Source organism: Crinia signifera, chromosome 1 (genome assembly GCF_055691185.1).
Source record: "Crinia signifera chromosome 1, ASM5569118v1, whole genome shotgun sequence".
In the NCBI taxonomy this organism is placed as follows: Eukaryota; Metazoa; Chordata; class Amphibia; order Anura; family Myobatrachidae; genus Crinia; species Crinia signifera.
This window is the reverse complement of record NC_139217.1, coordinates 428,748,590-428,775,430: the sequence shown is the minus strand read 5'-3', so window position 1 is coordinate 428,775,430 and position 26,841 is coordinate 428,748,590. Positions and strand designations below refer to the sequence as shown.

The 26,841-nt window shown below is 43.3% G+C and overlaps 1 protein-coding gene across 1 annotated transcript in view; it reads left to right on the top strand.

Annotated features, from left to right (window-relative positions):
- Window positions 1-26,841, top strand: part of LHFPL2 (LHFPL tetraspan subfamily member 2) — a 130,230-nt gene that overhangs the window by 78,326 nt on the left and 25,063 nt on the right. The window lies entirely within an intron of this gene.

Genomic DNA, 26,841 nt, shown 5'->3' with positions numbered 1-26,841 from the left:
AATTCACATTTTAACTTGATTCCTACTCATGTTCAATATGCTTTTTATAATATGCTTTTTATGACATCCTGCAATTTTTTATATTGCACTAATTATGTTATTTATACCTCTCTGTTTCTATGTGCCTTACCGCATTCAACTTCATAAAGAGTCTCTAAGAATACATCTTAGAGGCAGAAATTGCCGTATGCCAGCTACGTATATACCGCCTATTGGAGGACCAGCCCCGTGCCTGCATTGTGTCAGATACGTAGTCTGACCACATGTCCAGAAGCGGGGAAGCACTCCGCCTCCAGAAACAGACGGAAGTGGGGAATGACGTACAACATCTCCAATACGCGCTATCACTGCATGTAAACAACGCGGCGCACGGACACAGAGAGAGACTCCAGCCGCGTCACTCATCATGTGACCGGAAGAACTACACTAATGTGAACCCAAATCGGATAGGCTATTCGCCCTATTTATATCGTATTGGACTACTATTTTGAACACATCCTTGAAAAAGACCGGAGTACCGGTAGAAACGCGTCGGATCATTTGCCAGGATACCCGTGGGACCCACTGCCTTACCGAAGTTCAGCTGTGCCACCATTGAGAGTTTCTGGTACTTTTAATTTTGAGTGCATCTGAGGACTATTTCCAACTAGTTCTCCACAACTTCTGGTAATTGCCTGCTCCCACTGCGGTTTTTCTGTTTTACACACATGTTTTTATAGCAACCTTTGCCATTTATGTATGTTTGCACCTAATAAAATAGTGTTACACTATATGGCCATATCTTGTCTCCCATATGTTTGCACTTCCGGATACGGGTTTGTGACTGGTGAAGTTGGTTTATCCACTACCCAAAGCTGATTGCTATCGTTTTGTGCGGAGAAGAGGAGACGCATATCCCCTGATAGGGATGTACGGTATCTTCACTGTTTTCACTGTGGTGAAGGATATCTATTCTCAACGCTGATTGCTGTCCTTTGACACGGAGAAGAGGAGACGCATATCCCCTGCAAGGGATGTACGGTATCCTCCCCATATATCTACGGTGAAGGGTGTCTAATCTCTGTATATACGGTGGAGAAAATCTATTGAGACAGAGAAAGCATCTTTTATCACATAAAGAAAGGCGAAAGCCACCTTATCTTTACCCAACATACAGAGCGCAGGAGATCTGGATACTACTGTGTGTGTCTCTGGCACACCACCTTTGTTTGTCCATTTTCCAGGTGTAGGGTCACCTATTTTGTGTCCAGATCCTCAGCTGATCTGAAGCGCGATCAGTATAACATTTCAAATACCTTCTATTGAATTCCTCCGACCGTTACCGTTTGGTCATATCCGAGTTGAATTCATCAGCCAGATGTTTATTGGTAGCATAAGTGTCCCCTCTCAACGCGTTTCTCCGCCTCTATGTCCTCTCAGCGGCTTCCTCAGGAGTAGTATCCTGAGGAAGCTCTGTGTATGAGCAAGAAAATCTTTGCAATTGCTTCCTAATACTTGAATCGGTACTCTTTACCTAGCACGGCGCCCGCGATTACAATCGCGGGCGTCGGGGGTAAAAAATCGCGGGCATCGCGGGTAAATCAAAAACGGGTGCGACGCGATGCCCGCGATTTTCCCATAGGGATCAATGTTAAAAGACAGATTGGTCGCGATTTTAGCGTTAATTGGCTCAATGCCCGCGATTTTTACATAGGAAACAATGTTAAATGGGCCACAGAGCCCTAATAGTCCCCCTGAAGTGTGAAATGGCCCCCACAATTTTTAACGCCACCCCACGATCAACGTGAACCCGAAGCGTGGCGAGCGCAGCGGTACGCGTCCTCCGACCTTTTCATACCCCCACTATCCACGTCGGCGTGGAGTTGAGAATAGAATAGTGTGGCGAGCGCAGCGAGCCACCGAGCCCGAAGCGTGGCGAGCGCACGCGGATACCTTCACAGTTATACGCGTCCCCTCACGGGCTTCACAGGTGTCCGTGGCGACGCGGACACCTGTGAAGCCCGCGAGGGGACGCGTTTACCTGTGAAGGTATCCGCGTCCCCTCGCGGGGCTCGCCACGCTTCGGGCTCGGTGGCTCGCTGCGCTCGCCACACTATTCTATTCTCAACTCCACGCCGACGTGGATAGTGGGGGTATGAAAAGGTCGGAGGACGCGTACCGCCGCCCCTCGCCACGCTTCGGGTTCACGTTGATCGTGGGGTGGCGTTAAAAATTGTGGGGGCCATTTCACACTTCAGGGGGACTATTAGGGCTCTGTGGCCCATTTAACATTGGTCGCGATTTTTACATGGGAATCAATCTGACTTTTAACACTAAAATCGCGACCAATCTGATTTTTAACATTGGTCCCTATGGGAAATCGCGGGCATCGCATCGCACCCGTTTTTTTGTGCATGCGATGGGCGCCGTGCTAGGTAAAGAGTACCCTTGAATCTAACCAGCACCAGTTAAAGGGGGGAGTTTTGAATGTTCTGTTCTGTGTGTGTAAGTCTTGTATGTCTAATTTTAGATTGTTATAATGTGTAAAAATTGTGGGAGAATGTATGATTAGAAAGTGCGGTACTGGTTATGTTTGTATTTATTATGGTATGTTTTTAACCTTTTCTTAATGGTATACGGTCATTGGGTCGACACATGAAAAAGGTTGTGGTCTATCGGTCAACACAAGCATTGGGTCGACATTGGAAGGTCGTCAGTCAAAAGGTCGACATAGGTTTTTCAGGAATTTTTTGAGCATGGAAGGAAGCCCGAAGCATGGCGACCCATGCGAGGGGACGCCGTCCACTTTTTCAGCGTCCACTTCCACTGTGTCGACAATCGGGACAACAAATCATGACCTTCAGTGGTTGACCCAATGTATGTCAACCTTACTAGTGTCGACTCATACCCTTCCTGATTACTTATGTATATTGTGTAAATGTTTATTACAGCCTATACTGAGACCATCTATAGTGTTCCATATTAATACTGCATTCCATACAAGTTTATAAAAAGACAGTTGTTTACATTGATGTCCATAATCGGTTCTTCTACCACTCCCCCCAGACTCCAGCTCTTACTCCATTGTTCCGCAGAGTGGTAGACCGCGGACTGCATTTCACAACCCCTCTAGAAATCCTGCGTGTTCCACTGTTTTTAACTAGAAAATTATTTAAAATCTACAGATAAGGTGTATAAAATGTAAAAAAATAAATGTTTCCAGTTCTGTATGCCATGAACTGTATAATGTGGGTATCGATAAACAAGATAGGGAGGTTTTGTAAGGAGGCTTTGGCCGGACGGTGTAATGGTTAGCATTACTGCCTTACAGCGCTGAGGTCATGGGTTCGATCCCCACCATGGCTCTAACTGTGCGGAGTTTGTATATTCGGTACTCTTTACCTAGAACGGCACCCGCGATGTCCATCGCGGCCATCGCATGCACTAAAGTCGGTGCGATGCGACCGACGCGATGCCCGCGATTTGCCATAGGGAACAATGTTAAATTTTTCAATGGACGCGATTTTTCACTTCAATGCCTCATTGGACGCGATTTTGCCATAGGAAACCATGTTAAATGGGCCACAGAGCTCAAATAGGCACCCTCAACTGTGAAATGGCCCCCACAATTGTTAACGACACCCCACGATCAACGCGAACCCGAAGCGTGGCGAGCGCAGCGAGTCTGCGAGGGGCGGCGGTACGCGTCCTCCGACCATTTCATACCCCCACTATCCACGTCGGCGTGGAGTTGAGAATAGAATAGTGTGGCGAGCGCAGCGAGCCACCGAGCCCGAAGCGTGGCGAGCGCAGCGGATACCTGTGAAGCCCCCGAAGGGGCGCGTTTACCTGTGAAGGTATCCGCGTCCCCTAGCGGGGCTCGCCACGCTTCGGGCTTGCTGCGCTCGCCACACTATTCTATTCTCAACTCCACGCCGACGTGGATAGTGGGGGTATGAAAAGGTCGGAGGACGCGTACCGCCACCCCACGCGGGCTCGCTGCGCTCGCCATGCTTCAGGTTCGCGTTGATCGTGGGGTGTCGTTAACAATTGTGGGGGCCATTTCACTGTTCAGGGTGCCTATTTGGGCTCTGTGGCCCATTTAACATTGTTTCCTATGGCAAAATCGCGTCCATTGAGGCATTGAACAGAAAAATCGCGTCCGTTGAAAAATTTAACATTGATCCCTATGGGAAATCGCGGGCATCGCGTCGATCGCATCGCACCCGTTGATGTAGTGCATGCGATGGCCGCGATGCCCGCCGTGCTAGGTAAAGAGTACCGTATATTCTCCCCATGCTTGCGTGGGTTTACTCCGGGTACTCCGGTTTCCTCCCACAATCCAAAAATCTACAGATAGGTTAATTGGCTTCCAACAAAATTAACCCTAGAATGTCTGTGTGTGCGTGTACATGTGGTAGGGAATATAGATTGTATACTCCACTGGGGCAGGGACTGATGTGAATGTTCAAATACTCTGTAAAGCGCTGCGGAATATGTGTGCGCTATATAAGAAACTGTTAATAAATAAATAAATTTGGCGCAGTCGCGTATGACCGAATTGGCTAAGCTACAACGTGGATAAGGTATTACATTTTGGGTACATTGAGCGGTGGGGCTGACCTCAAGTATGCCATCCATGGAAGCCAAGTACTACATACACAACGTGGTGTGTTATTAAGTCTTCATATTATGCTCAAATTAGAATTCTAACCATACTCTGTGATTGTCTTAAGTGTCTGATGTGCTTTTTTCTTTCCGATGTGATGCCATTTGCTCTTTTATTTGTTATGACACATGAGTTTGTGTGGTTAGAGTAACCTGATACATGGTGTTGAGTGAGTTGGGAGTACAAGTGTTTGGAAACCCCAAGGCTGGGACAGGTTGTGTGCAAGATTGTGTTTCTGTATTTTGATTGTTTATTTTTTTTTTTTTTTGTCCAGCATTAATAATAGGGAATTAATACCGATATGCTGGTCTGACACAGTTGATAACTATGCATACAAAATTGGCAATTAGATAGCACTGATGAAATAGAGGTTCTGTACAGTCACCATCTGTCAGTGTAATGAGAGATTGTTTCCTCTACAGTGTGCTGGAATCTCTGCACTGATGAGGCTCTTGGAGAATGGTCAGCGAGCTGCTGACTCATGCGTATTGTTTTCATTTATTGTGTCTGCTGGCCGGGAAGCCAGAGCATTACCTATCTTGATGAGATCTCTTTGCTGGAAAGGTTATGCCCTTAATACTTTTTGGTGTATTTATGCCATATAATGACGGTAACTCTGTAATAGAAACCCCCCCCTCAGAATTTTTCCAGACAGAAGTTCTTCTTACACCAGCAATTATGGATACACTTTAAGATTGAGAGTCTGTTTATTCAATATTCAGTGAAGATCTATTCCGTATAATTATACTGGTGTAACCTGAAGCTTTGTGGTGTAGATTTATTAAGCTCTGTGGTGATAAAGTGTCTGGTTTTTATCACCGGCCAATCAGCTCCTAACTGAAGTTACAGGCTTGGTTTAAAAAAAAATGACAGATAGGAGCTGATTGGATGGTGATAAAAACCAGACACTTTATCACTTCACCGAACTTAATAAATCTGCCCCTCCGTTACCTAATTAAGGTGTTGTGTGCATGCTCTGACAGGAATTATTTTTATTTTATTTATTATTCCTTTTTTATTTGTGCTTTACACTTGGGAATGTGTGGTCATAATATGCTTTAAATCTCTTTTCAGTATTTAGGAAATGATCGATTTTTATGTTGTAGCTATTTTATAAGGCGCCTATTGAATTATACTGATTGACCCTTAACCTTTGCTTAACTCTGTATTACCTAGAAATAACTCACACGGACACCTTATTCTAAAAATAACGACACTGACAACAACTGCATATGTTTAAATGGTCCTATATATTTATATAAAATGGTATGACCCTATTTGTAAAAGGGATGGCAAAGAAAGCACTTGAGACCAACTCCAGTCAACGGTGCTAATCATGGCGGCGACTGAACGCCCCAATCCATAACACCCCCTATCGTAAGTTACAGCCCGCGCTGTAACTGACTCACCGCCCCTTCTATGGCATGGTGAGGACACTTCCATGAAGTGTCCAACGTCGCCATTCGTCCTGGCAAAGGGCGGAAATACCGCACACCGACCACCTAACACCTCACCTTACCGCTGGTCGAGAGCGCCTTCTCGCAGATTTTAATTAAAGTTATAGAATAAGGTGATAGCACGAAGGCCAGGTAGCACAGAGAAAGAATGTGAATAGGGAGGGTGGTGTTCCAGACTCAAAGAGGAACTCACTTCCCCCAGACTTCTCCTAATATACTCCTCTCTAAACTAACGTCCCTAAGCTACCTGATTGGCTAACACATCTGCCACTCACTACTTGAGCTTTTCCTGAGTAATCTCTCTTCAATAACTTTATTTAAACAATCACTAAATTCACAGGCTCTTGAATGCACTGGAGCCTATGCAGCCCTCATTCTATCTTATACCACCAGCACTTGAGTTTAGGGGTAATGCCAGTGGCCATTGCAATTATTAAGCATCCATGAGATGAATCCATAGAGCACAGCTGCAGATATCAGAGACCTCTATGGGGGGCTGCTGGATTTGTTACATTTACCAAGCTCTGGCATGTCCGCCATTGTAGCTACGTTTTCACAACATTCACCAGGCGAGGGCTGAAAGTAGCAGTGTATCCTGCCCCCGAACCAGTAAGCAAGGAGATCACAATTGACCCTTGGCAGGGATATGGTATAACTTACCGACAGTCCAATTTCCAACAGTCGTTTCTCCAGCATCGGAATCCCGACTGTCAGGGGCCTGACGGGGGCGAGTGCATTGAAGCCCCTTGTGGGCTTGCTGCGTTTGCCACCTATTCTTTACGCCTTCTATTAGGGTCATGGAGGCAAAATAGCCTGTGTAAGTTGGAATTCTGACTGTCTGAGAAATGACAATTGGAATCCCTACTGTCGATCTGTCATACGGCACCTGTGAATGTTTGTTTTTAGACTGAATGAATACTGCTGCTGCGGCAGCCTGTTGTCACACATCTTTGGCCTGCTGAAGCTGGGCCCTATGCTCTGGAAACCCCTTTTGTAAGGAAATAATTTAGCAAGTCCTATACTGCATAACCAAATGGTCCAATCCCCTCCACAGATGTGTAATCTATGCATATAGTGACCTTTGCACTATGCACCACCACAATCAGCCCCCTCTGCAAAGGCCTAGTACTCCTAATATGCTGGTGTCCTATGAAGAAACATTCCATCCAAGCAGCATTGTAACACAAAAAAGGACAATTTCAACTTAATTAGGATCATAGTGTAATTGCGTTACCCATCACATTAATTTCTGTCATACACATTTCCTGGAAAGAGTGAGACTGTTGTAATTAGGTTTGGGTGGCACATTTTTTATTTTTGTATTCTCTCATGACTGAAATGAACATGATTGTAAAAGCATTTAGACTATGCTCATAATAATAATAATGCAGATTTCAAACAGTAGGCCATCTACCCTGTAATCTGTCCCTGTTGTGTCTGTAAAGTAATACACAACATAGATTCATTGGCATCACTTATACGGCCTACACACATGCTGATATTAAGGCATTTTCTAAGTGGCTTTGCTTAGTTTGGCAAAGTCGCTTAGAAATGCCCCTACATCTGTGTGTGTGTGTGTGTGTAGGGGCTATAGCGACAGCAATGTGCGTCGCTGTCACTAGCAGAGCTTGAACAGTGTCCATCAATATTGGCATTACCCGGGTTCTCTCACCAGAGAACTCTGTGTGTGGACTGTCAGCTCTGTGTGCTGAGCGACAGAGGAGCAGAACGGCCCGACCTAGCATAGCTAGGCCACCCTACACACATCGGCATGTGTGTAGGGCCCATTAGCCCATAAGGTGCTGCTCTGGGCAGAGCTCTATTTCCTGATTCCTCAGCATGACATCACAGTATCACATTTTGTGGGTGGTGCTAGTCCAGAGTGGCACATGGCCTTTCTACATGATGGCTACAGAGCTTGTGGTACCAGTCTGAAAGTCAGGTTCCATGTGATATATGCGGTATAGACCTTGCACATGTAAACTTTACATGTTCACTGCATCAGGGACATGTGGTGAGGTCAGGGCCGGTGCAAGGCATCGGAGCGCCCCAGGCGAGTCGGGGTGGGGGTGCCCCGGTGCCGGGGGGGAGGGGTACCTGTCCTGCGGCGCTGTCCGATGCCGGGGGGTACCTGTCCTGCGGCGCTGTCCGGTGCCGGGGAGGGGGGTACCTGTCCTGCGGCGCTGTCCGGTGCCGGGGGAGGGGGGTACCTGTCCTGCGGCGCTGTGTATTTAAAGCTGGCAGCGGGGGTCCCTGCAGTCCATTAGAAATAACAAGCGCTATCCGCCGGGCTATGCGGAAGCGCTTCTGTTGTGAAAACACTGGCAGCACGCTGATTGGCTGAGATCAGCGTGCGCCGCATAGCCCGGCGGATATCGCTTGTTATTTCTAATGGACTGCAGGGACCCCCGCTGCCTCCGCCGCCAGCTTTAAATACACAGCGCCGCAGGACAGGTACCCGGGCGGCACGGGGGGGGTGGGCAAAATGCCGCCCTTCAGTGACCGGCGCCCTAGGCAAATGCCTAGATTTGCCTAGTGGTGGCGCCGGCCCTGGGTGAGGTCAGTGGCGGGAGGCACTATGAGGGGGGGGGCCAGTGATATTTGAATGGGAAATTGCAAGGTGGAAGCACTGGGCTGGCTGGATGGGGAGAAAGGGTGGTGAGAGTAGGGCTGGCTGAATGGGGGACGCTGGTGATTGGGCTAGCTGGGGGGGGGGGGGCATATGGGCTGGTAAGAAGAGGAGGCAGGAGAAGATGTGATAGGGGTCATTGTTGTGGTGGATGACACTGGACTGCAGAAGGTGGAGATGTGATGGGGGATGTGTATAGATCTACAAAGCTGTAGACTTTCTTACCAGTGAAGTTGAAGGAATGTATTTTGCAGTGGGGAAAAATGAAGTGTGATTTAGAATGCACTATCTTTCTAGAAATACAGAAGCAATAGCGCCCTCATACACTATTGCACCAAACGGCCCTGCCTAGCGCAGCAGGTCCTGTGTGAACGACTGTACCTTTTATCAAGCATCTTTTTTTGGTCAAATGTGCATTTAAACAATAGGATGCAAAGCAAATGCTTAGCCTGTACTGATTTGTGACACTTGTACATCTATGTACAAATAATTGAATCTGTGCAGTGGCTGCAAGCTTCTTTTTTTTTCACATCAAGTTCCGTGGTTACTTCCGTGCCACTTAGTAAGTGTTTAAAACGTATTTTGGTGAGGAGAAAGTCAGACTAAGGGTTTTTGCGGCATCTGCCATGTGACTACGCCACACCATTCTGCGCTGCTCCGTAAAGGTGGGCATTTCAAGCCATAGGCTGTATGAAGACACATCTATAGGTGCAGCACAGGAGAGGGATAAGGGGGTGGGTATAGGTCATTAACCGATCATAGATCATTGGTAGGAAGTCAGAGTAGTGAAGGGATTCATTCTGTAAATGGGAACCAAAATTGTAGCTCCCTTCTAAGTACATTCAACCAATGTTTTATGGTGTTAGTCATATGTCCCATGTCTCCAGTGCTCGCCAAGCAATCAACAGAGCAGCATAATTCCATTCTTATCCCCCGTCTCAAGCCTTAACCTTTAGCCTGTTAGACAACGCAATATCTTGTTTATCCGGACAGCTTTCTGATATAACAATACATAGGGAGTTTTGGAACTAAAATGTACAGTTCCTGTTGTAATCGAGTCTATAGTGGATGACCCAGCAGATAATCCTGTAGACTGGTCCCGGTGGTGTTTGTTTTGGCCACTGCCTAAAGAGATTCTTTAGTCCAAAGCCACAAATAATGCCGCAGTTGTTGTTTGTGTGTGCAGGGGTTTTGTTGTGACTGACCCTATGTGTTGCGGTTATATTCTTGAAACATTCCATCCCGGGTCTGTGCTTCCGCTGTGTCATGACCAGTAGTGACCCCTTTATTGAATATTTATTTGTAGCTAATTGGAACCGTATAGGATTATACATTTTGTGTACATGGAAGCAATTGTATCATTCCCAGGGCTTGCTCTGTTTTGGTGATTGATTGCTTCAAGCACTAAAATGCTAATCTGCATCTGTATGTTTGCTTTTTATTGCTGGTTGTTGTGGCGTCACTGTCACCAAGCTGTCACTACAAGGGCCCTCCCCCCCGCAGCTCTTCTCTCAGATGTTGCTGCTAAATCTGACTCCATATTTAGTTTTCACTACCAAAGGCTTTGTCAATAGATGATCACTATTATTAATTGCATACTTTTAATCCTGCTTCAGTTTTATTTTTTAGGTCAACTACAAAAAAGTAGAAAAAGGTAAACAGTGGTAAATACAAACAATGTAATACATGGGCTAGTGACGTATATAAAATCAGCTTTATTTTTTAGAAGACTTGTCATCTAAAAGTCACCCCTGATGAAATCACAATTGACAATGCGTAGGATATGTCTTCTAACAGAATTTGATTGCCACAGAGCAGCTTGGCTCGAACATGGAAGTGAGCTGGCTCTATTCCATCGTGCACCTTTTTTAAAGTTTTGTTATAATTTAGCGCAAGTTTTTATGTCCTTCTACAAGTGGATTGTTTTTACATAATTCCATGCGATGGGATACAAGAAAAAATGAGTGAAGATTGCAATTTGCTTCTGCAACAGCTGTGATGGCAATACTGTTATGCTGGCCACACATCAGACCAACTTTCCTCCAACCATCCAACTGGTTGGTTGGACTGAAAATCTGGTTCTGTATGGGGGCAAATGCCAATAAGCAATTTGCTTACAAACTCAGGAGAATGGACAAAAACATTCAGTGAAATAGTTTAAATCAAATAAGTCCAACTACAGTACATTGTCTGAGTGACCGTTGTTGTCCATTTTCCGATTTGGGAAACAAATTACTTAGTTACAAATTACATTTGGTCCTATCCAGTACCAGGTTTTTATTCCATCCAACCAACTAGTTGGATGAAAGTTGGTCTGATGTGTGGCCAGCATTAGTGTAGGAGTATTACTTGCCCCATTAGCGTCTTAGATGGTTGCAATCCTCTGGCTTGTGTGCAATGTGTTTTAGGGAGTAGATGGCTTTGTATGTCAAATAATTGGCCTGACCAGTCTTCACTCTTTCTATATTGTTGAAAATAACTTTGGAACGGCAGCTATTTCTACGGAAACTTGACCACATCACTTGGTGACCGCCTTGAGCAGCTTAACCTCTAAAAAAAAAATAATAAAAAAAAAAATACTTGTACAGTGCAATTCCTAATATGGCTTAAAATCTACTCTACAATTTTATATCAATTCTTAAATTTGTATACTCCTGTATAAAACGTATTATTCTACTTTCATTGAAGATTCCAGTAATATGTGATAGCAGATGTTCCTTTTTTTTATGATTGATGTATTTCTTTATTGGCCAGACACCTCCAAAATTTGATGGTGATTTATCATCACCTTGTCTGATGTTTGTACCTTTTTAGTCTTACTCAATACAGTAAAGACTGTTTTGAGTACATTGTATGTAGCATGTCCCTAGAGGTGCTGGCCTTCCTCCAAATTCCTCTCAATGTGCATGGCATCTATTTGCTGGCCACAATCTCTACACTGCAACTTGGCCCACCTGCGGGACACTGCAGCCTGCGTGGGGGTGAGGATGGCATCGGGCAGGCTGCTGTAGCAGGGCAACCTGATTAGAGAAGTGCAGATTTTGCTACTTTAATGTTGGGCACGGGGCACTGCTAATACAGCTTAGTGTGAACTTTACACATATCTAAAATCTGTAAGGAGATCTATATATATATATATATATTTTTTTTACTTCAGACATGTGTGTAACATACATGACTACACAGCTGCATGCCTGCAGATGTTCCCACAAGCCGCAGATAGAGATTCTGGGAAAGTGAATTGTTACAGGGCAGGACGCTGAGAACCTGGTGATTGCCGCCAGTAAGTCTTAATTATCTACTAGTGATTTATTACTTGTAGAGTACAAGCAGACCTGGGTGAAAGAGGAAAAACTCCTAGTTAATGTGTTTTTAAGACTTCTTTGAAGTAAACTAGTGATGTCTGTGTGTGTATATGTATTCCACAACTGATCAGGCGATTAAAATGAAGTAAGTCATTAAGCTTTCTTTACATTAAGATTTATATATAATTTTGTGTTTCATTTTTATTCTATTTATTGTTTAACAGATCAGCATAGGCCAGCACTTAAGATATTATTTCCCTCCCCATGCACTAAACAGCAGCACCAGTGGTGGTCCATTCCCAGACCCGCAGCTTACATTATTCACTCTTCCAGTCTTTTCCTCTTCTCCTGCTGGTCATTACAATTATTGGATGGAACCATTGGGCATGATTTTAAGAACCCAGTGTGGGTATTTTTTTTTCTTTCTTTTGTAAGTTCATTGACTACATTTATATGTGGATGGTTTGGGTATGACATGCTTGCAGTCACCGTTCCAATGAATCATGTGAAGTGTTCTTACCATAGCCCTAATGCTGGCCATACATCAGACCAACTTTCTTTCTCTGGGAGAGGGCAGCCAGCTCTGTTAGGCAGAGGGGTGGGTCCATCTCTGGGAGTGAAAGAGGCGGTCCGGGGGCGGGGCCACATACATGCTGTCCTGTTAGGGGGTGTGCTTAGAGCGTCACATCATTTTAGCCCCGCCCCCACCGTGCAATGCCAGTATTTCAGGCATTGCACTGTGGGGGGCGGGGCATTTCACCCGCGGACTCCCCGCCGATGGACAGATTGCGGGAGATGGGAGGATTGCCACCCTTTTCCACCTGTTCTGAATTTTTTTTTCTACTTTTTCCTTTTCAATTTCCACTATTTTCTATTTGATTTTTCCATTCGATGTGAATTCGATTTGCTATTACATCAACACTGGCTTCAGGCAGGAGCGGCAATCACTACAGTTTTAAATCTGATATCCGAATAGGCCATTAATCTCCTCCATACATCCGTTCAAAATTTCTGGAACACGTTTGTTGGGTTATGGCCCCTGAGCCCTAATAGTCCTGTAACTTCACAGGTGTACAGTGCATACGGAAAGTATTCACATCGCTTCACTTTTGTTATGTTTCAGCCTTTTTTTTAAAAATGGAAGAAATTAATTTTTTCCTTACACACTATCTCATAATGACAACATGGCAAGTTTTTGGGAGATTTTTGCAAATTTATAAAAATAAAAAGCTAAGAAATCATATGCACATAAGTATTCACAGCCTTTGCCATGAAGCACAAAATTGAGCTCATTTGCATTTGGTTTCCACTTAACATCCTTGAGATGTTCCTACAGCTTAATTCGCATCCCCATGTGGTAAATTGAGTTGATTGGACATAATTTGCAAAGGCACACCCCTATCTATAGATGGTCCCTAAGTTGACCATGCTTGGTTTGTGCTCTAACATGCACAAAGTCAAAGGAATGGTCTGTAGACCTCAGAGACAGGATAGTGTCGAAGCACAAACCTGGAGAAGGGTGCAGAGAAATATCTGCTGCTTTGAAGGTTCCAATGAGCACAGTGTCGAAGTTCGGACCTACCAGCACTCTTCCTGGTGGCCATCTATACTGCGTGATCGGGAGAGAAGGGCCCTAGTCAGGGAGGTGACCAAGAACCCGATGGTCAATTTTGTCAGAACTACAGCATTCTTCTGTGGAAAGACAACCATCTCTGATCACTATACCATACAGGCCTGATTGGTGAATTGCTGCAGACGGAAGACCCTCCTTAATAAAGCCCGCCTGGAGTTTGCCAAAATGCACCTGAAGGACATGAGAAACTAAATTCTCTGTTCTGATTAGACAAAGATTTAACTCTTTGGCGTGAATGCCAGGCGTCATGTTTTAGAGTAAACCAGGCACCGCATTTCACCAGGCCAATACCATCTCTACAGTGAAGTATGTTGGTGGCAGCATCATGCTTTGGGGATGTTTTTCAGCGGCAGGAACTGGGAGACTAGTCAGGATAAAGAGAAAGATAATGCAGCAATGTACAGACACCCTGAATGAAGAAAACCTTCTCCAGTGTGCTCTTGACCTCAGACTGGGGCAACTGTTCATCATTCAGCAGGACAAGGACCCTAAGCACACAGCCAAGATAGCAAAGGAGTGACTCTTCCCATCCAACCTGATGGAGCTTGAGAGGTGCTGCAAAAAGAATGGGCAAAACGGCCTAAAGATTGGTGTGCCAAGCTTGTGGCATCATATTCAGAAAGACATGAGGCTGTAATTGCTGCCAAAGGTGCATCAGCAAAGTATTGAGCAAAGGATGTGAATATTTATGTTCATGGTGTGTTTGGTTTTTTTTCTTCAAAGTTCTCCTTCCAAAAAACACACTGTCACATTGTCATTATGGGACATTGTGTGTATAAGTTTGAAGGAGGGGGGGGGATTAATTTAATTCATTTTGAAATAAAGCGGTAACAGACAAAAATGTGGAAAAAGTGAATCTTTGTGAATACTTTCTGAATGCACTATATATCCAGTACTCTCACATAATACGGGGCAGTACGGATGGTGTAATGGTTAGCATTACTGCCTCACAGCACTGAGGTCCATGGGTTCGATCCCCACCATGGCTCTAACTGTGCTGCGTTTGTATATTCTCCCCGTACTTGCGTGGGTTTCCTCCGGGTACTCCGGTTTCCTCCCACAATCCAAAAATATACTGGTAGGCTAATTGGCTCCCAACAAATTAACCCTAGAATGTCTGTGTTGACATGAAATCCGGAAAGAAGTCCTAGGATTCACCATCATCCTGGTCTAAACATTAATGTTGGATGCTGTGTCTAGAAGACAACTCTTCCAAATAATGACTTCACATCTGATTTGCATGCGCTCTGCCTGCCAAAGCAATCCGATTACATCATTGCTTGAAGACTTCATTATTTGAAGCCATAGAAGTTATATACTCGTCATTTTCCTGTTGAGCTCATTTTTATCAGAGATACAGAGAAGCGTTCTGTGATTTGTGTAAGCTCTTCAGTGAGTCATTTATTGTCCCCTAAGGATTTCATGAAGTAAATCATCCAGTTTGTCTCAGACTGTTGTTTTGTTCCCTACAGACATAATGTTCAGCAATAACTTTATTGCTTTGTGTATTATTCAAGATTAGCAATCACTATGATTCAGCAAGGCAGATGTACAAGAACCGCGTCCACCTAACTTACTGTTTCAGTTGACTTTGATAATTATTGCTGTTGCCATGGGTTTGTTTCCATTATCCTCTTTGCAGACAGTAGGGTGGGCGCTGATTACTAATCCTCGTACTTCACATCTATTATGATGCATCATGGGAGTAGTGTCCAGCATTGCCAACAAGCTAGCTGTATTTTCTCTTTAATGAACCTCCAAAGTAATTTAAAAAATGTATGTTGTAATGTAGTTAATGGGTTACAAAGTGGATTTAATCTAAACAGAAAACTCCATTTAATGCCTGTTAGGGTTTTTTTTTCCCCTAAAATTATATTTGGCTCATTCTACTCCCAAGTCTGTTCCAAAAAATAGCCTTAAGAAAAAAAGATTCAGTGTAGCAATACCCCAGTTTGTATGGCCTGGAAATAGACCACCATTGCTAGACATTGATCCCATGCAAATCAAATAACATTTCAGATATGTTCGTTAATGTGGTGCAGAAGATGACCAGAGATTATTTCTATTGGCTTGTGCCATAACTGGTGCCAATGACCTCGGGTAGAATGCATCAAACATTACCGTATCCCGTCACTCATCGCATGCATATCCGCATATATTCTCACTTAGGCATGAAGACTTCAGCAGAGGACCGCTCTACCGTTAAGAGCTGTTCTTTGCAGTTGGTGTCTTCTGGGTTTAGGATCTGGGAATACATCTGTGCATGCATCGTATGACGCACATGCCACAAGGGGTGTTGGTGCGGATCTAATGGAAGCCCACTCCGGGAAATGTAAAAAAGAATCCCATCGATTTGACCACAAGATGGACGTTGCATCCCGCCCCTGTTGCAGTTTCTGCCCAAATATATGTGTTAGAATTTCACATTTTTACCCAGCACCAAATGGTAACTTTGGGCCAAAATGAGTTGCAAGATTGTTGGCTTCTATATATTTTGTCCCGATTTTAAATTGTATAAAGTAATCTGAAAGTTACTTTCACCATACATATAGACAATGGTAAATGTACAGGTTGTTACTGTATTTAATTAGTTATTGGCTAAGGACAGAGTTTGACGCCTTCTTTATGGGTAATCTGTTCTTCCCCTTTAAAACAAACTCCATAATCCCGGAATTTTGTTAGGTCTGAAAGGTACCAACCGGGACTATGTTCCTGGATTTTTTTCTTGTTCTTTCTTCCCGGGGTGGTGACACGGGTTAAGTGTAAATAATGTAACCCAGGAATTTGCTCTTTGACAGCTTTAATAACCTTTTTAATTGGTCAGGAAGGGTCACATGATGCCTGCTGATATAGTCAATGGCAGCTGGAGAGGGACAGAGAACACCGTGCAAAGAAGTATGCCAGATGATGCCAGTGAAGGGTATGCGGCTATAGTCACTGTCGACCCACAATACCATTACCCACCTTGTTTACAAGATATGTGTTAAAGTTTTACTACTTAAACATCTGTGTTTGAAAAGGAAAGATGGTAGGGTATTTTTATTGGTATATGATACATGGAATGTAAATTATTTACAATTGTAATGTAAACCACACCCAGGCCATTTAGAGCTGTCCCCACCTTTGCAGGACCTCATTATTGTGTGCCTTCAGTACCCTTCTGATGACACTGCCTTAAAAAATGGAATAAAAACAGCTTATGTCTTAAAGGGGTCAACCCAGGTATTTCCAGGGTCTGTGGAGTAGTGTGAAAGGTGGTCTTGAAAAAAACCTTTGATTTTGCAGAAGGGAAAATCCCGAGTCTGAACAGGGAATTCCCAGGTCATATGTCTGAAAGGGGGTGTAGGTGCTGTACAGTTTTATGTATGTGGGTTAAACTACTTTCCACAATAGCAGACGGTGGAAAGTGATTCACTTGTCCTGTTAAACAGGGTAATTGGTGGCGATACGAGAACGTGCATCAGTACTCCATTTATTGCCCGCCCATACACACTAGGAGATTTTGAGCACAAAGTGGCTTAAAACAGGAAAATTTAGTTACTTTGGGGCAGATGTATTAAGCCTTAACAAGAGCTAAATGCAAGGGGGATAAGGAGAGATCCAGCCAATCAGCTCCTTACTGAATTTTTTCAAACACAGCCTGTAACATGGCAGTTAGCAGGTGATTGGCTGGGCGTTTCTCTCCTTATCACCCTTGGATTTATCTCTTGTTAAAGCTTAATACAGGCAGGTCCAAACTGTGGCCCTCCAGCTGTTGTGAAACTATACATCCCAGCATGTCTTGCCATAGTTTTAGCATCCCCTGATAGCAAAACGGTGGCACGGCATGATGGGACTTTTAGTTTCACAACAGCTGGAGGGCCATAGTTTGGACATGCCTGGCTTAATACATCTGCCCCTTTGAGTTCAAAATAGTCGAGTGTGTATGGGCCTAAGACGATTTATTCTGCTCAGCATTTCTCAACCATTTTGGTTCCTCCTATTTTTGTATTTTTTTTTCCCTTGCTTTCTACATCTAATTCAGTTATGAAATGAAAGAGTGGAATTCTTGTGCTGTAAGGTAATTGACTTAAGTCTAGAACTATTTCATGGAATTTCATGAGTGAACTGAAATGGGCAAGGACTAATGTTATTTAATATATCTGTAGGAGCGGAAATCACACGTTTGTGCTGACATTTTTTGCATACCTAGTGTCTGCTTTTCATTGGAAGTTTTTTTTATTGTATTTTTTTATCTTCTTATAATAAATATACAGATTTTCTTATTTTTATTTTTTTTGTAATATGAGCTGGAAAAGCTGATTATCTTCAACAGTGGGATTTCCTGTTTTACTCTGTGGTTACTTTGCTCTTGTGGTAAATGGTCCAGTCAGTGCAACCTGATCGTGCGTGTCTCTCCCAATGACTGCCTTACCTGCACAGTGTGACCAACAGAGAGTTGGAGTAAACGGAGTACAGTCAAAGGAGGGAAAGGTTACAAGTGGAGTACCCCAGGGATCTGTACTTGGACCGGTGCTTTTTAATATCTTTATTAGTAATATTGCAAATGGAATTGAGGGTAAAATGTGCCTTTTTGCAGATGACACAAAGGTATGCAACAGGGTAGACACACCAGGAGGGGTAAAACAAATGATTGAGGATCTAGGTAGATTAGAGAACTGGTCAAGAGAATGGCAACTACAGTTTAATGCCAAAAAATGCAAAATCATGCACTTGGGTCTCAGAAATCCAAAGACTCAATATAGTATAAATGGCACTATAATGGAAACTACTGAGGAAGAGAGGGATCTAGGTGTCAATATTTCAGGGGACTTAAAAGCAGGTAGGCAATATAACAAAGCAATGAAGAAGGCAAGTCAGATGCTTGGTTGCATAGGGAGAGGTATCAGCAGTAGAAAGAAAGAAGTAATAATGCCACTGTATAGGTCATTGGTGCAACCTCACCTAGAGTATTGTGTTCAGTTCTGAAGGCCGTATCTCCAGAAGGATATAAATACATTAGAGACTGTACAAAGAAGAGCAACTAAAATGGTGCATGGCCTACATCACAAAACGTACCAGGAAAGACTAAAAGATCTTAATATGTATACTTTAGAGCAGAGAAGGGAAAGGGGGACATGATAGAAACTTTCAAATATATCAAGGGTTTTAACAAGGTACAGGTGGGAGACAAGAACACAAGGACATGCACTGAAACTAGAGGGAGGAAGATTCAGGGGAAATGTGAGGAAGAATTTTTTCACAGAAAGAGTAGTAGATAAGTGGAATAGCCTCCCAACAGAGGTGGTAGACGCAAATACAGTAGTACAATTTAAACATGCTTGGGATAAGCATATTGATATCCTTGCAAAAAAATAAGGATCAAATATGGTTTGAGGTAACATGTTTAAAAAAAGGGGCAGACTAGATGGGCCAAGTGGTTCTTATCTGCCGTCAAATTCTATGTTTCTATGTTTAACATAAGGCTACGTCAACACTGGCACTTACATTGCATTTCACATAAGATAAATATATATTTCTGTGCTTGGTACAGGGATTATTGGGCATAGTGTGTGGCATTAGTGTGACTTGGGCACAGGCATATCTTTCGTATTCTATTTCCCTCCCAGTTTGCATCGTTGGATAAGCTCTAAGCATCGGACATTTTCAGCAGAATCCTTTAATTTGGAATTGCTCTTCAGGTCGGTTGGCTGTGGCTCCACCCGGTTCTGTTTACAATTATCTTATACCTTTTGGCAGATTGTGGAAGAAAGGTTTAATATGATCTGTTGTGATTTACTTGCACTGTAGTTGAAATCAGCCAAGTTCACGCAGTGTTTCCATGTGTCTGATTTCCCAGGACATAAATAATTCATTCAGTGACACTCCCCATGTCTGTCTGACGGTGCCTGGTCCTCCACGGATGCAGCCCTGCCAAGCAAGTTAATATAATGAAGGACATGGACTGATTCATAAGGGGTCTCAAATATCAGATTAAACACAGACATTTGCTGTATCTGTCATGCTACGCTGGTGTTTTATTGTAGCTATATGCTTTTCCCAGGACTGTCACCTGTTGCTACCAAAAATGTTAGAAATCACACTGATTGTTTTTCCATAATCCTGATGCATGCAGAGGAAATGGGAATGGGTTCTTGTAAGGGCTTCATCTTACAGTATGGGGTGGTTTTATGATCTGAGTGAACATCGATGTTCTGATTTTCATCTTTATTATGGGAACCTAAGCTCATTACAAGGTTATACTACTGAGTAGGGGTTCCGTATGTGTGACAGTGTGCCGGCAGTCCAAATAAATCCTGCTAAACTGAATCCCGACAGGGGCTGTGTAAGTATACTTACCCATTTCCCCTACACCCCTACCTCGCCCCCCCCCCCCCCCCTTGCAGCTTTAGTCATTACCTTTATTCCTGCATTTTAGTGTGTGTGTGTGTGTGTTTTATTTATATAGTGCACTTTCTCAAACAGGACTCAATGCGCTTTACAGACATTAAAAATAACAATGCACATACTGCAATACAAAGGGTTATCAGTACAAGGAACAGGCAACAATGGCATATACAGATGTACATCACACATATAGATATGCACAAGACGCATTCTTATAAGGGACACGAACATGGGGAACATATTTACCGAGCTGTGCAGTACCCAGGCAGCCATTCAGCGGCGCCACATGGTGATTGCACAGCCAGTAACAGTACTGATATATATATATATATATATATATACAGGTCGAGTATCCCGTATCCGAATATCCGTTATCCAAATTATTCCGAAATACGGACATTCCAGAAAGTGAAATTTTTTTTTTTTTTTTTTGCTAAAAACACACTGGGGACATTTGTAACAGCACTACTGAGGACATGATATGTAACTGGCACTATATATGTACAAGTAAATGATTGCTTGGCATTCAAATTCAGTGCTGAGATAGTACACACATTTTGTTTCACGTTTTGAAACCTTGTTTTTTGAACAATTAAAATATATTTGTGTGTATTTTATGTGGTAATAAAATATATTTGTGTGTATATTATGTGTTTATACAGCATAAATGCAAGATACTTCAAAATACATCATTGAAATATTAAAATATTCCGAAATACGGAATAATCCGTTATCCAAAATTCTCCTGGTCCCGAGCATTTTGGATAAGGGATACTCAACCTGTATATATATAAACTAGATGTACTCTAATGAGGGACACAGACATGGGGAACATATCATTACTGAGCTGTGCAGCAGCCAATCAGCGGCGCCACATGGTGATTGCACCAGCCAGTACTGTACATATAGAACACAAAAGAACAGTACAGGGCACACAGAACTAGTCATAACACAATTAAAGCACAATTCTTAGTACACAGTACAGCTGAGATATAAGGAAGTGAATGAGAATAGATGCAGGTATAGATTGTAGATGAGTAGAGAGCTGTAGTTGAAATACAAGACGAGTGCGGGGAGAACAGGAGGGAGGAGGGCCCTGCTCTAAGGAGCTTACAATCTAGTGTGTGTGTGTGTGTGTGTGTATGTGTGTGTTCCAGGTTTTAAGACTATCCATGTTTGAACACAGGTGACTTATTTAGTACCTCAGTCATGTTGATTTAACATTATGGACTCGAGCATGGATATCCTTTAACACCTGGACTGTAATAGAGTTTGGGAAACTTTTTTTTTTTTTTTTTGCTAAAAACACACTGGGGACATTTGTAACAGCACTACTGAGGACATGATATGTAACTGGCACTATATATGTACAAGTAAATGATTGCTTGGCATTCAAATTCAGTGCTGAGATAGTACACACATTTTGTTTCACGTTTTGAAACCTTGTTTTTTGAACAATTAAAATATATTTGTGTGTATTTTATGTGGTAATAAAATATATTTGTGTGTATATTATGTGTTTATACAGCATAAATGCAAGATACTTCAAAATACATCATTGAAATATTAAAATATTCCGAAATACGGAATAATCCGTTATCCAAAATTCTCCTGGTCCCGAGCATTTTGGATAAGGGATACTCAACCTGTATATATATAAACTAGATGTACTCTAATGAGGGACACAGACATGGGGAACATATCATTACTGAGCTGTGCAGCAGCCAATCAGCGGCGCCACATGGTGATTGCACCAGCCAGTACTGTACATATAGAACACAAAAGAACAGTACAGGGCACACAGAACTAGTCATAACACAATTAAAGCACAATTCTTAGTACACAGTACAGCTGAGATATAAGGAAGTGAATGAGAATAGATGCAGGTATAGATTGTAGATGAGTAGAGAGCTGTAGTTGAAATACAAGACGAGTGCGGGGAGAACAGGAGGGAGGAGGGCCCTGCTCTAAGGAGCTTACAATCTAGTGTGTGTGTGTGTGTGTGTGTGTGTGTGTGTGTGTGTGTATGTGTGTGTGTGTGTTCCAGGTTTTAAGACTATCCATGTTTGAACACAGGTGACTTATTTAGTACCTCAGTCATGTTGATTTAACATTATGGACTCGAGCATGGATATCCTTTAACACCTGGACTGTAATAGAGTTTGGGAAACTCTGGGTGGTGTGGAATTAATTTAGGATTTATGGGAAGAGATTTACTAGCAGCATCTTAAGTTTGTTTTCCTCAAACCTCCACTGCTCGTCTACAATGTTATTGGGCTAGGGGCATATTCAGATAGGTTGTGTGAGGTACTCCGGGCCAGCTGATGAGGAGGGCATACAGATGTAGCCACGCTCATCGTTTCACAACCAATCTCCACGTGCGACTGTCATGGCAATTGGTGCGATCCCATCCTCTAATTTGCTCTTGCCGCTCATAGAAACTCATTGAGCAGCAAGGTCGCAATATGGCGATTCCATATCACGGATGCAATAATGGCGCGACATGCAAGTGACTGCATCATGACAAAGACCAGCGTGGCTACATCTGTATTACATCTTCAGGGAGGGTGTGGCCATGCCTGATTTGGTTGAATAATTGTTGATAACCGCAATTGTTCTCTTCCCCCCCCCCCCCCCACAATATACGTTACACCAAACTGCTGTGCTTGATGTCATTGTAGTAAATCAGGCCTGGCCAACCTGTGGCTCTCCAGAAACTATTGTTGTGAAACTACAAATCCCATCATGCCTTGCCACAGTTTTCCTATAATAAGGTAGTGTTAAAACTGTGGCAAGGCATGCTGGGATTTGTAGTTTCACAACATCTTGAGAGCCACTGGTTGGCCAGGTCTGTTGTAAGTGATGGAAAGCACAGTGGTTAGCATTGCTGCATTACCTGGCAGCATTGCTGTCTTTGATTCGGATACAGCCAAATATTCTTCCTAACTAAATGAAAGCCGGAGTATAAATATTTGTACCATTTTACCATAAAGTGATAAGTCTATTATAGATAGTCCATATTTTTGTTTTACAAAACCCATTCAAGACCCATAGGGCCTTCCTGATACTCACAGTACAACCTATAATCCTATTTATTTGTGTGTTGCTCATAGTATAAATGTTGGGAGCTGAAACCTAGTTCTGGCATGTTTTTTGGCTCTTCATGTTTGTTGTGTGGATGATCAGCATGATTGAACGGTAGTAATCCAGAAGGTCTTGTTTACGTCATTTACATTGTGGAGTGAACTGTTTGGCATTGCGGCCTTATCAGAAGATTCCCACCCAGAAAAGTAAACACAAACTTTGTTCCTGTGTGCAGTGAGCACAAGCTGTCTGTGGGTTACTGTAACAGATCTGGCCTTATCTGCTTTCCTTTTAACAAGACTGACATTTACCTAGCACTGACATTCATCATTACTGATACAGGGCAACTCTCAATTTTATTTATTTGTGATGTTGAATAGAACATTGTGCAAAGTTCCAACTCTGGATACGAGAAATGGTAAATTCGTCAGCCAACGCTCATGCATCCCCCGAAATCTGTGGCAAAACCATATTTTGGCTGCCTGTCCTAACTTTCCCTAAAGTGCAGACCATTATGAGGTTGTACTGTGTATTTTGGACCACTGTACATTATTGAAACAGTAAAAATGAGAAAAATAAGAAATCTGATTTAACCCCTTAAGGCAGGGGTTCTCAACTTCAGTCCTTCAGTTTTTCTGGATTTCTTAATCATGCACAGATGAGTTTGTTTTACTACTACTTTTTATTGTTAAGTGATTTTTATAGCGCACACATATTCCACAGCGCTGTACAGAGAATATTTGAACATTCACATCAGTCCCTGCCCCAGTGGAGCTTACACTCTATATTCCCTACCACATGTTCGCACACACACTTTCATTGTAGGGTGCTTTTTTTTTTTTTTTTTTTTTTGGGAGCCAATTAACCTACCAGTATATTTTTGGATTGTGGGAGGAAACCCACGCAAGCACGGGGAGAATATACAAACTCCACACAGAGCCATGGTGAGAATAAAACCCATGACCTCAGTGCTGTGAGACAGTAATGCTAATCATTAAACCATCCGTGATGCGCACCTACTGGTTCCACAGCTTAAATCCTGTAAAAATAAACCGTTTAAATAATTTTTTCATAGCTTTGTACATTTATTATGGTCTTAAAATTGACATTTAATTTGATTGTAATCTTTGCTCTGGGTCTTATTACTTTATGGCAGTAGTTAATTATTATCCATGGTCTAATTTAAATGTGAATGAAGGTACTATTGTTGCTGCTTCCGTACCCCTTTCAGACATATGACCTGGGAATTTCCCTGCTCAGACCTGTTTGAGACCCACTTTCACACTATTCCACAGACCCTGGAAATTCTGTGTTGGCCCCTTTCAGATATAAGCTGTTTTTTTTTCCAGTTTTTAGGCAGTGTCCGCATAAGAGGACGGTTTGCAGGCACACAATGAGGTCATGCAAAGGTGGAGGCAGCCCTGAACGGTCAGGGTGTGATTACATTACGCTACATTACAATTGCAGATAATTTACATTCATGTATCCTATGCTAATAACAATACAGGGCCGAAACTAGGTGTTTCGGCGCCCGGGGCGGCAGTCATTTGGTCGCGCCCCCCCCAGCCACCCGACGGGACACACACCCACACACCAAATGACTGCCTTGGGGACAGGCAGCGGGGGTCCGGGGACTGGAGTAGGTTAACTCCGGCTCCTATCGCTGCCAGGCGGTGAGCAGATTTTCAAAAGACTTGCCGGATGCTGATTGGCTGAATCTTGATCTTCCAATGGATATCCTGCCCTCTGCACTCCCCCAAAATGGTGGCAACTTTCTGACAGTCTGGAGCCTCACTGCTGCAGGGCCTTATTGTACAGGTTTCTGGCGCATGCACATAGTACCAATCATTGGTACTTTGCCTCATGTGACAGATCTTTGGTTCCCTATAAAATTAGTGTTTCGTTTCTTTGGATTTTATTGGGAGGGGTCTTAAACGTACAAATAATGGTGATGTGATTGGACTATAGTACAGACAATGAGGGGCTGATGCAGGGAGAACATACAATCGAAAAAGATGCAATTAAAGATCTGCCTTTTCACACTCCACCAATGCTGAATACAAACACCCTGGCCCTGACATGTGAGACCTCCACAGTAAACAGTGAAGGGATAGTTTGCATTCTCCTTGTGATTTACAGTCATTGTACCCTGGTGTATATTGTATCACCCAGACACTATTTGTACAGGATGGTAGTAATGGAGTCTTGGCGACCTCTTCCTGCCCGGGTTTATTTTGCTTCTATACTGAGCTGATGCCAAATAATTATGCAAGAGAACAGTGAGATTCTAGTGTCCTTTCTGGAATTCCATTTATAAAGCACACCGTCCACATGCCTGTCACACTGCTACTTTACATTAACCTTTCCTGCAGTCATTCTGCCTGCTTCTCTGGAGTGAATGAGTGTAATGTAAAGATTATGGCAATCACATGTACAGTAAAAATAAAAGGGAGTTATTGTTTCAGTATTTGAGAATAAAAAAAATGTAAATGAATCTTTGTATCCTTAAAGACCATTTCCTGTTAAAAGAATGTCCTATTAAATACATTCCCCCCCCTACATTGTACCTGTATAATGTGGGTGGCGCTCCCCAGGGGACCACTGAAAAATTTATCACGCCGATCCATGGCCATTTGTCGCGCCCACGCCCCATTTTCGGCGCTCAGCAGGCAGGACCTTGAATCCCGCCTGCCGATTATCAGTCCAGCAGGCCAAGAACGGGACGGGGTCACGGTTGTCCCGACAGTTGTGAGACGGGATCGAGGCACCTGGCCCAATGCAAAGCGAGCCATTTGAGCAGGCATGTCCAAACTGTGGCCCTCCAGCTGTTGTGAAACTACACATCCCAGCATGCCTTGCCATAGTTTTAGCAGCACTGTGGCAAGCCCATGATGGGACTTGTAGTTTCACAACAGCTGGAGGGCCATAGTGGACATGCCTGCATTACAGAGTACATTCTACACTCCTTGTGGATCTATGTGCTGATGTGTCGACCTTGACAAAAGGTTGACACATGAAAATGTTGACATGAGGCATTTTTGTGTCAATGTTGACCTTTCCACTGTGTACCTAAACATTGTCTGTGAGCTATAGGTTCAGGGGGTGCTTAACATTTGCAGGTAACCCCCCCCCCCCCCCCCCCAAAAAAAATGGGTATTTTCTGCTATTATTAAACCACAAATGTACAATGATAAACTGACCCCTGTTTCTCTTTTGACACATTATGCCAACGTTTTAAGTGCCACCTTGGTTGGTTAGTGGACTCTGTGCTGTCAGATCTCAGTACATAGGGCCTTATTCAGATCTGAGTTCAGTACAAATTTGGGTACTTATGTATTATCTGGGCTCCCATGTTAAATAAACCTCATTTTTTCATACCCCTACTATCCAAATACGCATGGAGTTGATTTTATATAGTGTGGCGAGCGCAGCGAGCCACCGTGCCCGAAGCGTGGCGAGCGCAGCGAGCCCCGCGAGGGGAAACGGTCTCATAAGAAAAACGGGAGCCCAGATATTACATAAGTACCCAAATTTGTTTGGAAAACAGGCAAAACCATGTGCACTGCAGGTGGGGCAGATGTAACATGTATAGAGAGTTAGATTTGGGTGAGTTATTTTGTTTCTGTGCAGGGTAAATACTGGCTGCATTATTTTTACACTGCAATTTAGATTTCAGTTTCAGCACACCCCACCCAAAT